This window comes from Macaca nemestrina, chromosome 5 (assembly GCF_043159975.1).
Source record: "Macaca nemestrina isolate mMacNem1 chromosome 5, mMacNem.hap1, whole genome shotgun sequence".
In the NCBI taxonomy this organism is placed as follows: domain Eukaryota; kingdom Metazoa; phylum Chordata; class Mammalia; order Primates; family Cercopithecidae; genus Macaca; species Macaca nemestrina.
In genome coordinates this window covers 174,675,737-174,686,370 of record NC_092129.1, presented here as the reverse complement: position 1 = coordinate 174,686,370, position 10,634 = coordinate 174,675,737, and positions in this window count along the sequence as shown.

Here is a 10,634-nt window from a genome sequence, read left to right as displayed (position 1 = left end):
GCTCAGTTAGAATCTAGGGATTACATTTCAGTCATCTGTAGGACTAAACAAATGGAAGACCATGAATGACAGAGCCCATTGAATGGTGTACCTTTGCTTTCCATTATAGGGCAAGTTGTCTTGGAGATGATTGCACAGGGAGGCAGGTGAGGAAAGATTCTTCCTCTTATTTTATGCCTCAGGAATCGAAGGCTGAGAATACTTCAATGTTCCAAAACAATAGAGTCAGGAATAGCAGAGAGATAACTCAAACTTGCAAACTCATACCAAATTTGCTAGAACATGGGGTAACATAAAATTTTAACAAACAATTCCCTTTTTATTTTGGCAGTATTGAAATGGCTTAAGGATTCTTTTTATAGTCATTACATTAAACATTTGAATGTTGGTATTTTTTTTCCACCTGTGAAAATATCCCACCATAATTTTTTTCCATTGAAACATAAAGCTTAGTTCAAAAAAACATTAGGCTTTTGCTTTTTTGTTCTTTGCTTTTAAGAAAGAACATTTTATAAGTATTTCTATGCTTTTTTGTATTTTAAAGATCAAAATTTTGAAAGAGTTTTTGCAAATTTAACTTTTAAGTTAAAATTTTAAGAGACATGGCAAGAACATTGGTACCTTGGTGCTGAAACAGAAGGAAATTGTAATACTTTCCTATACGTGTTTAAAACTTCCTGTTTCCCATTGTGAGTAGTTGGTTAGAGCTTTGAAAACATAATAAGACATTGCTTTATTCAAAGGGAGTTGTTTGCACATAATAAATTTGTGAGAATTTAGAAGAATGTAACTTTGAATGACAATCCGCCAATAACACAGTGATGTATTAGACGTATAAAGGTAAGTGTGGGGCACAACTTTTATCTGGGAAGATAAGAAAAATACCCTGTGTAGTTCTCCCTAGATTATCTTGCTATTTTGAAATTAAAATATACCAGTTTATACACCAGTTTAGGTGAGACAATCCCTGATGATTCTACATATAGATTTTTTTTGTTCAGGATGTCTCTCTATAGGACAATGCCCAAATTGCTACTAAAGAAAAACTCAATTGTAGTTTTTCTGTAACCTATGGATTAGTACCTGCCCAAGTGAGCATGATTGCCACAGAAATATACATGGCATCGCCACTTATAGCCATAATAGCTACAACTATCCACCTCATAATCTTTTTCAGGGGGAATGGGTTCCGGAGGGAGATAGTGGTGAGTAGGATTATCTTTTCTTTTAAGTAAATTTTTCTTTGAAATAAAACATACATACAGAAAAGTTTATAAATCTTAGTTTTACAGTTGAGTGAATCTGAATGAAGTGAACAAGTTCATAGCACTGGATTAAGTTGTTTTCTCCAAATTCCAAGCCCACCTCTTTCTCTGCTGTGCTTTGGGATGATGGGACAAGGACTCTGCAATCTTCTTTGCCAGTCGATTCTGCTAAGCCTGCAGTAAGGTTCCAAAGAAATATGAGAAGGCTGGTGGGAGAATAAAGGATGTGCTTTTATCTATTTGCTCCAGGTTATTATTGTCAACTAAACAATGGCCTCTCAGCTTGACAACAATGGTTGGTTTCCTCTCTAAGTTTTGCCATATTACCAGAATGACGTTCCCTCAGAGATATCAAGAAATCTCTCCACACGTCCTCCACAAAAAAATCTTTACAGGTCAATAGGAAGGAGAAATAAACCCACATGTCCTCAACTTAACCAAAAGATCTAGAATACTAAATATTTCATATTACTGTCAAGTTCAAAAAGTAAACCTCAATTCTAATCAGAAATGTGTTATGAGATCCTGCTCTATCCCTGCATGGAGAGTACGGGAAGAAGGAGTGAGCAGGGACCCAGAAGCCATTACAGAAGAAACACGCTGGGGAAAAGAGCCTTAGGTTGTTCAAAAGCCCACCCTTCAAAAAAAGAACAAAGAAAGTCCACTCTAAGTGTAAATAACAATACTGAGAAAGTATCCTCCTGAAATCAGAGCCCTGATTTGCAGGCACAGAAGTTAAAAGTGCACAGAGCTTAAGGTAGAAGAACAGAAAGGCAACCCAGAAAGGCGCTGGTTCTGAAGCAAAGAGGGTAAAAAGAAATAAAGAGTGAAGAATGGGGACTGAAGGGGAAGATAACAATACGAAGAAATTTAGAAATCTGTAAGTTATAAGAGACCCCAAAAATGATAAAAGGAAACATACCCCACCCTCCATAACATTATTGTGAAAGACAACCATTAAAGATATTTCATTCTACCACTCTGACAGGTGAGGATGCTCTTGAAATAGGAATTGTGAACACGCCAACCTCTGCACTAAGTGTATCGACTTAAAGCTATTTTAAGATTATAAAACAAAGGCAGAAAACTAGGATCACATATTTTAATGGATGAAAATTCCTAGGGGGAAAACTCTGCAAAAAATTAAAAGCAAAAACCCAACAGACATAACCGTGTTGCAGAAGAAACTGTATCACAACATTCTAAACTATATCAGATATTCTCAACAAGAATTTGGAGACATAAAAATAAAAATTTTAATATATGTATATCTATAGAAAAAGAAGAAATGAGGCCAGGCGTGGTGGCTTACACCTGTAATCTCAGCACTTTGGGAGGCCAAGGAGGGTGGATCACGAGGTCAAGAGATGGAGACCATCCTGGCAAACATGGTGAAACCCCATTTCTACTAAAAACACAAAAATTAGCTGGCCATGGTGGTGCACACCCGTGGTCCCAGCTACTCAGGAGGCTGAGGCAAGATAATCACTTGAACCCGAGAGGTGGAGGTTGCAGTGAGCCAAGACTGCGCCACTGCACTCTAGGCTAGCAACAGAGCGAGACTCAGTCTCAAAAAAAAAAAAAAAAGAAAAAAGAAAACAAAAAGATAAAATTATATAAAAAACTATAGAGTTCCCAAAAGAGAATACATTGAAATAAAAGTTTAATAGGAAGTACTAGTCAAAGAAGAAAAACAACTGGGTGAATGTCAATGAGATAATAAAACGTAAAAAGCATCATAGAAAAATTAGTTGAACTAGAAGCCAGGCAAAGAAGACCTCAAGAAAGATAATTGTTTTCTCTGAAGAAAGGCAAGAAAGTAAAGGGACAAAAGCCAATATTTAAAATAACAAAGTTATAAAGTCAGGGAAGGCTCTATTTTGAAAACTTTCTTGTCAAGTTTACTAGATGAAAAGCTTCATCCAATCAAGAGATGACTGGGAAAATTTTGACATACTTACTCTAGGAGTTTAAGGAGTTTAAGACTTTAGGAGTTTAATTTGACCTTCGATGATACAAAAGTACATATGAACGAAGCTGATTATTGCAGAATTGCTTATAACTGTAATATGTTGTAACCATATAAATTTTTATAAATTGAAGTTTGGATGAATAAACTACAATACCTGCACAAAATGGATTACTACGCTACTATGTTACCTATACTGGATTACTAGAAGGAGAAGGAGGAGGAGGAAGAACAAGAGGAAAGAAATTTGGTTTCCACGAATAAATAATTTATACAATGTAATGGAAAGTTAAAAAGACAAACTGTAAATGAGTATACATAGTATATTCATAGTATATGTTTTGTGTAAGAAAGCAAGGAAAATAGAATAACCAAATTTATCTCAAGGAGTGGGTGGGAATAGTGTAAAAGTTTTGAGGATAAGAATAGACAACGCTGCCAGGCGCGGTGGCTCAAGCATGTAATCCCAGCACTTTGGGAGGCCGAGACGGGCGGATCACGAGGTCAGGAGATCGAGACCATCCTGGCGAACACAGTGAAACCCCGTCTCTACTAAAAAATACAAAAAACTAGCAGGGCGAGGTGGCGGGCGCCTGTAGTCCCAGCTACTCGGGAGGCTGAGGCCGGAGAATGGCGTGAACCCGGGAGGCGGAGCTTGCAGTGAGCTGAGATCCGGCCACCGCACTCCAGCCTGGGTGACAGACCGAGACTCTGTCTCAAAAAAAAAAATAAAAATAAAAATAAAAGAATAGACAACGCTATCGGTATAGTTTTTACTTTGGGAGACATTTTATATTTTGAAAGAAGTAAAATCAGATCAATAAGAATGGAGGAAAATCCTAATATGAAATACAAATACAGGCAAATAAAGGTATTTTAAATGGACAGCATACCACACTGAACAGGAGGAGTAAAAAAGTCTAACTAGCTTTTGCACACAGTATTTTAATTATGTATTTTAGAATCAAAGAATAGTAAATATTCGTTGAACTCAACGAGTAGGTTTGCCTTTGCGTTGGTATGAGTTAACAATTGTGCAACTACTTTCAATGGATTCTAGGATTGAGCAATTGAGTACATACAATGGTGTGGAATTAGAGGCATCAGTATGAACTCATAATTTTTCATCTCTTGAGAGAGAGAGATCTATTGGTAAATAGGCAGCATTGTGCAAAGAACAAATCTAACAAAATCTTCACTTTGAGTTTTTTGGGGATTTGCTCTGGTGTCTGCTTAGCTTCTTAACCTGCAATGCTGTTCTTCTTTATGTCTCTTTCTCTCAAGGGTCATAGCCCTTCAAGTCTTTTAAGCTTATCTGCCCCTGAACTAAATCTATCTGGGTCCATACTCTAGCTCTGTCACTTACTATGTGGCCTTGGGCAAATGTTTTAATCTTCCTAAGAATGTATTTTTTTCTTATTCATGAAATGGAGATAGTAATAATGACTATCTCATAGGATTATTGTGATGCATAACTGTAGTAATGCACATAACATCAAATATAAATTATTTGTGTAGCTCTTAAAGTATAATTAGTAGAATGTACCCGAGATTATTGTGGCTGTCATTGCTCTGTCTTTGAGATATATCGACCTCAATCCAAATAAGGATATGTATTGAGGTCAATATGTGTCAAAGACAGAGCAATGATAGCTGCAATAGGATCTTGAGAGAGATGGATCCATAAGGGGACGAAAGAGATATATATTCTTATGATGCCTACTTATGAAAAATTCATGTGGTTTTACTTTGCATTGAGTGTTATTACACTTTTGAAATCACTCATTAAGTAACCAAGTTTCAAATTGTTTTTTTGCATAGCACTGATTTCAAGAACTAGAGAACTACAGATATTTTATATCATATCATCGTCATGGCTCTTTTAAAGGTCATTCATAAACTAAACTTAGGAAAACACTTTAGGGAAAAAGGAACATTGAAAAATGTATTCTAGAGATCTCTGTCCCAAGCCTGGTATTGACAGGGACAGGAGGCAGAGAAATTCTAGCAGAAAACTGTGGGGTCCTTGGCAAGAGCCACACCCTCAGGTCTGGAACCAAAGCCCAAAATGAGAACTTTACATCCCAGTTTTTCCTGCTTAAATGTTGTTTTTTCTGAAAAAACAACCCATCCCGTACCAATAAAAACCCCAGGTTCCACTGGCAGAGAGCAGAAAAGGGGAGAAGAGAAGAGGCAGCTCAACATCAGACAGAAGCAGCTTTATTTACTTCAGAGGGACCGCTTGAAGGTGGCACTTCTAGGGAAGAATATCTTCCCATTCCATCCCTTTTCTAGTTCCCCTTCCCACTGAAAGCCACTTCCACTGGCAATAAAACCCTTCACATTTACTATCCTTAAATGTGTTCATGTGACTTGCTTTTTCCTGGACGCTGGACAAGAGCTAGTGATATAGAAAGCTGTAACACCGACCCTCTGCCCTCATGAAAAGGCAGAAGGTTCACTGAGCTGTTAAACACGTGATCCATCTGTGGATGGCAAAGTTAAGAGCGCTGCCTGTAACCCATGCCTTCTGGGGCTTTGGGGGGGCCAGTACACCCCTATACACACTGCCAAGGGTTCTGCACAGAGTTTTGCTCCTTTCGGTGCCCAAAAGTGCTCACTCTGGATCTCTCACCCACTCACCTGCATGTTCCCCCTCCCATGAGGGGTTGAGAGCTGTGGGCTGAATAAGTGAGGCATACCTGTCACGAGGCCAGCAAAGGGGTCAAGGGTAATTTCTTGCTTCGATATTATTTTATATGATTATTTAACTAGAATAACAAGAAAATAAAATTCAAAATGGCCTTAAAGAAGAAACCAAAGCTGATAAAGACACCAGTGCAGCATTTTTCTTTTCCTACATTCCTTGAACGATGGAATTTATAGAAAGTTGGAAGGGAATGTAAACAATCACTAAAGGGTTTGCGAAATGGCACAAAATTCAAACACAGTGCATAAAATTAATATTTAATGAAAAGATGTGACTATGTAAAACTAAGAATCTTATTGCACCCAGGGAAGAAATCAGATTATTATAAACACCTTGCCATTCTTTCCCTGAGAAGTTTCTGAAAAAATTAATCCCTCAGAAATAATATGCTATTTTTACAAGATATTCACAGGTGATTACCGAAATATTGGAAACAGTAAATTGGAAATAAACTCAATGAAAAACCATAGAAAAGTAAGCAAATAACGTATCTGTATTAGAATATTAAATATAACCTAAAACATTAATAAAAAATCTGTGTAACCACTGTGGAATGTTTATTTATATTATGTAAACAGAAGCAGAATATAATATTGTATCACTTCCATGTATAAAATTGTGTATTCAATTTGTCATGGAGTTGTAGAAGTTTGGTTCTTTAAGCATAAAAATAAAAATAACAGATTGGAATCTGGGTATTTTTTATTTTGTTTTGATTTTGTTTTTGTGATGATATTATTATAGTTTAACAGCTTGAAGTATACACTCCTAAGAATATATAATGATTATGGAGAGATGATGGGATAAAAGCTACCTGTAGTAAACACGTCCTCAGATTACAGCCAATTACTTGCTGATACCAGCATGTCAGTGAGTACTAAGGCCTAAGTAATCTAAAAACGTAATTTTAATACTTAAAGTTTTAATCTCTTAATTTAAATATTAAATCTAATCAATGATATAAGTTGAAAGCTTGTTTAAATGATGTTAAGCAACTTATGTTATTAAATTAAAATACTCTTGAAGGACTGACTCTCAGCCACTATAATTAGGTGTAAGTCTTTGGAATTTTCTATTAAATTCCTTTATCGTTACACCTGAAGATTTTACCTCTCCAGAATTGGAGAAATACACACTGAATTTAAATTCTACTACAAAAAATTATCATTTTAATCCCCTTATTCAATTAGAAATTTGGTTATTATGAGTTTCACACCAAGTTCCTGTGAACGTAGTGAGGCACTGTTCATCTTTCCCAGTGGTATGTACAGCCTAAGTAGTCTCATTATTCTCATCTTCAGAAACCTAGGTTCAAGTAGGATTCTTCAGCATTAACCGTCTGAAAAGAGACCTCCATACAAAACACAGTCATGCTCTCACTTGAGAGAAAATCCAGTTCATTAATCTGCATAGAATAGCCTAGCAGAATTGAGGTGAAATAATCCAAAAAGCTAAGATCATTATGCCTTCTTCGGGTCTTTAACATAATTTGGTTAATAAAAACTTGTTTTCCATTGTTTACTGAAAATAAATTAAGGTAATTTAAGTGCCGAACTCAGTACCTGATAAATGACTTGAATCCTAGCTCTAAATAAATAAAACAAGTGTTCAGAATCTTAGAAAATGAAAGGTTCCATACGGACTGACAAATGTTTTAATAACACATGAATTTTTATGCCATTGGTGATATAACTGGAAACCCAATAGTGTATTAAATATGAACAACATATAGAAATATCATAGTTTATCATTTCAATTTTTTTTATTTCTGCATACCCAAACGAACATATGAAATTTTAGATGGAAAACGTCTCATTCATTATTCAAACCTTATTTAAAATAACTGCTCAAACCAAGAAAAGGAATTTTCATGTCTTTCCCACACAGTGATAGAGAAATGAAAACTTGGAATCATTTATCAGTTAGGTTGCTTTTCAGGAACAATGGAACTCAAAGGCAGGAGCTGAGGTAGCTGAGCACCTCAAATGTTAAGAGACTCCCAACACACTGAGCCATCTGATATTTTGCTGTTCCCTCTCATACATCATTCTTTTTCTGGACACCTGCGTTCTAGAATTTCTCAAATTTCAGGTTATTTGCAAGCCAGAATTGGAAAAAAAAAAAAAAAAACACACACACACACACACACATTGAGAAGCCTCATAGGTTTAGAAAATCATCAAGAATCACAAAACCACTAATGTCACAGTTGGGATTAGTTGGTTCTATAATTAGCTTAAAAAGAGGTTCAAGGTACCATCCATAAAGCAACAGTTAAAGTAAAAAATGTTTAAAGATGAGAAAAAAAGCAACACAAAGTGAAACAGACAGGAAAGAAGAACATGAAAAGAATGATAGCAGAACAGCTCCACGATGTGTATTTTAGAAGGGAGGAGACAATCATTTAGAGTACATGACAATAACCATCATGAGTTCAGACCTCTGCCTCCAAAGAAATCATCACATCATGTTAGAGAGATACTCAGAGTATGATTGGGTAGTCTAAGTGGGTGGGGAGCAAGGGGAACCCAAAGACTTCAACTCTAGGACTATACCTACCCCAGGCAGTCACTGCCCTATCCAGAGAACACCGCAGTGGTTGACATTTAGGATAGTCTTGAATCAAAAGCAATTTAAATTGTGATTGTTTCCTTTTGACAAGAAAAATTGAATAATTAGATAGCTTACAAATGTTTCCACCAAAAGAAGTTAAATGATGGCTTTTCGTGGAAAGAAATCAAATCCTAAATAATCCAGGAAAATTTCTGTTCTAATGTGGTCTCTGTCCTTAGATTGAGACCCCCTGCAAATCAGAATCTGTATTTCTTCAGTCCTTCGTATACCTGCTCTTAACATGGGAAATGCAGGGGGAGAGGGAACACAAACACACACACACACACGCACAAACACACACACTCTCAACTTCTTGACTCGATGAATTGTTCAATTAATAACAAAAGCTCTATGATTTCATTAGTTTCATTGGTAATTTTTTCATATCTTATTTAACATTTTCCTGAATTGTTAGAACATTAGGAATTTTTTTCTCAGCGTGGAATTTTGCTCTTATCATTTGGGGCAACTGTCTTTATACCCCCATAATTTTACGATTAGGAGAAAAAGCATGGTAGAAGATGAAAAATTATATTTTAAAATTAAGATCAGTTCTATATATCTATTTAAAGAATACTGCAAAAGTTCTTCAAATTATTAATGTGTCTTATATTACTCTGAAAGGGAGTTGGGAAACCATTTTTTTGGTTTTTAGGTTAGATGGACTTACATCTTACGTACTTGTTATAAACTTTTTAGAGAGGGGTCAACAGCAGTAAGCAAAGTTGGGGAAAATACTAATTATTTTTATATTTTCAATAATAAAGCAACTCTGAGGCAGACAAAAATTATATAAAAACAGAAATCAATGGTTACCTCTCACAAGGCTATGTTTAAAGTGTTTTGCCCATGGATTTATGCTTACCAGAGGTATAATATCTAGCCTTTCTACTTATTTAAAATATGCCTTGATTTATGCCTAAATGTCTAAAGATAGCGAAAATAAATTCTTTAATATTTATTCATTTGTACTTTAACTTACCAAAACATTCTGTTTTTCAGCCACTATGTCTATGTGGTTTGTTTGGGCATTGAAGTTTGGGGATATTTTTCCCCCACTAACAGAAATCCAGGCTTTTATTTGTCCTTAAGTAAACACTAGTCATCAGACAGGTATCACTTTAAATATAAGAGTCACAAAAAAATGTCACTTTAATATTATGTCAATACACTAAAATATATTTCACAAGGCATCTTAACATCAGCTGTTTGTATATCAGGTCAGAATTCAGATAATGTTTATTTCTCTCATTGGTACCAGTAGAAGTGGTTCCCATTTCCTTGCATTTTCTTAAAGCTCAAGCTGCTATGAGAATTGTAACTTTGGTGCAATTTCCATAAACCAATTAACCACGGTCGTTTATCTGTTCACAAGAATGAGCAGGAGGGCAGAAGTGGAGGGAAGAGGCACCCACACGTGGAGAAGGATGGAAGAGGGTTAACAGGCAGGCCGATTTGTAGGCACAGAATGATCCGCTCTCACCCCTAATGAGCAGAATCAGGCAGCTTTAATTCATGTTTTGTGGGGGTTTTTGTCCCTGGACCACAAAAGGGAATACAGGCCCCTGTTTAGGGGAGGGTTAGATTAGTCCTATCTGGTCAAAGGGAACAATACTGACATGTTAGTTGATCAGAAAGATGTTTTCACACTGTTTCTCATAGATAGTCCCTGGAGACAACTTTCTTTCTCTCTCTCTCTCTCTCTCTCTGACCGTCTCTCTCCCTTTTTTTAATTACCAAGCATGACATTCATGGTTATTTCTTCTTTCCACCCAGTTGACTACAAAGGGGCCAGCTCTTCACCCCCTTGTTGGCCAGGCCTGGGGGAGGAAGTGACAGAAGGCTGGCCTTATTTACCTTAGCGGCTTCCCGTGTAATCTGGTTAATCTTGTGGCTAATGGGAGGACACCATGGGTCCCCACACACTGTGCTCCACAATGAGGGCTCATTCATATTTAATACAATAGAGTGTTTAAGTCATTCCACGCTTTGTGGAGAAGATTGGCTTTCTTTGTGTGCCTTCTCCTGAGAAGCCTTCCCAGTTCGTCCTCTTTCAGACAGGCATATGTTCCAGCTC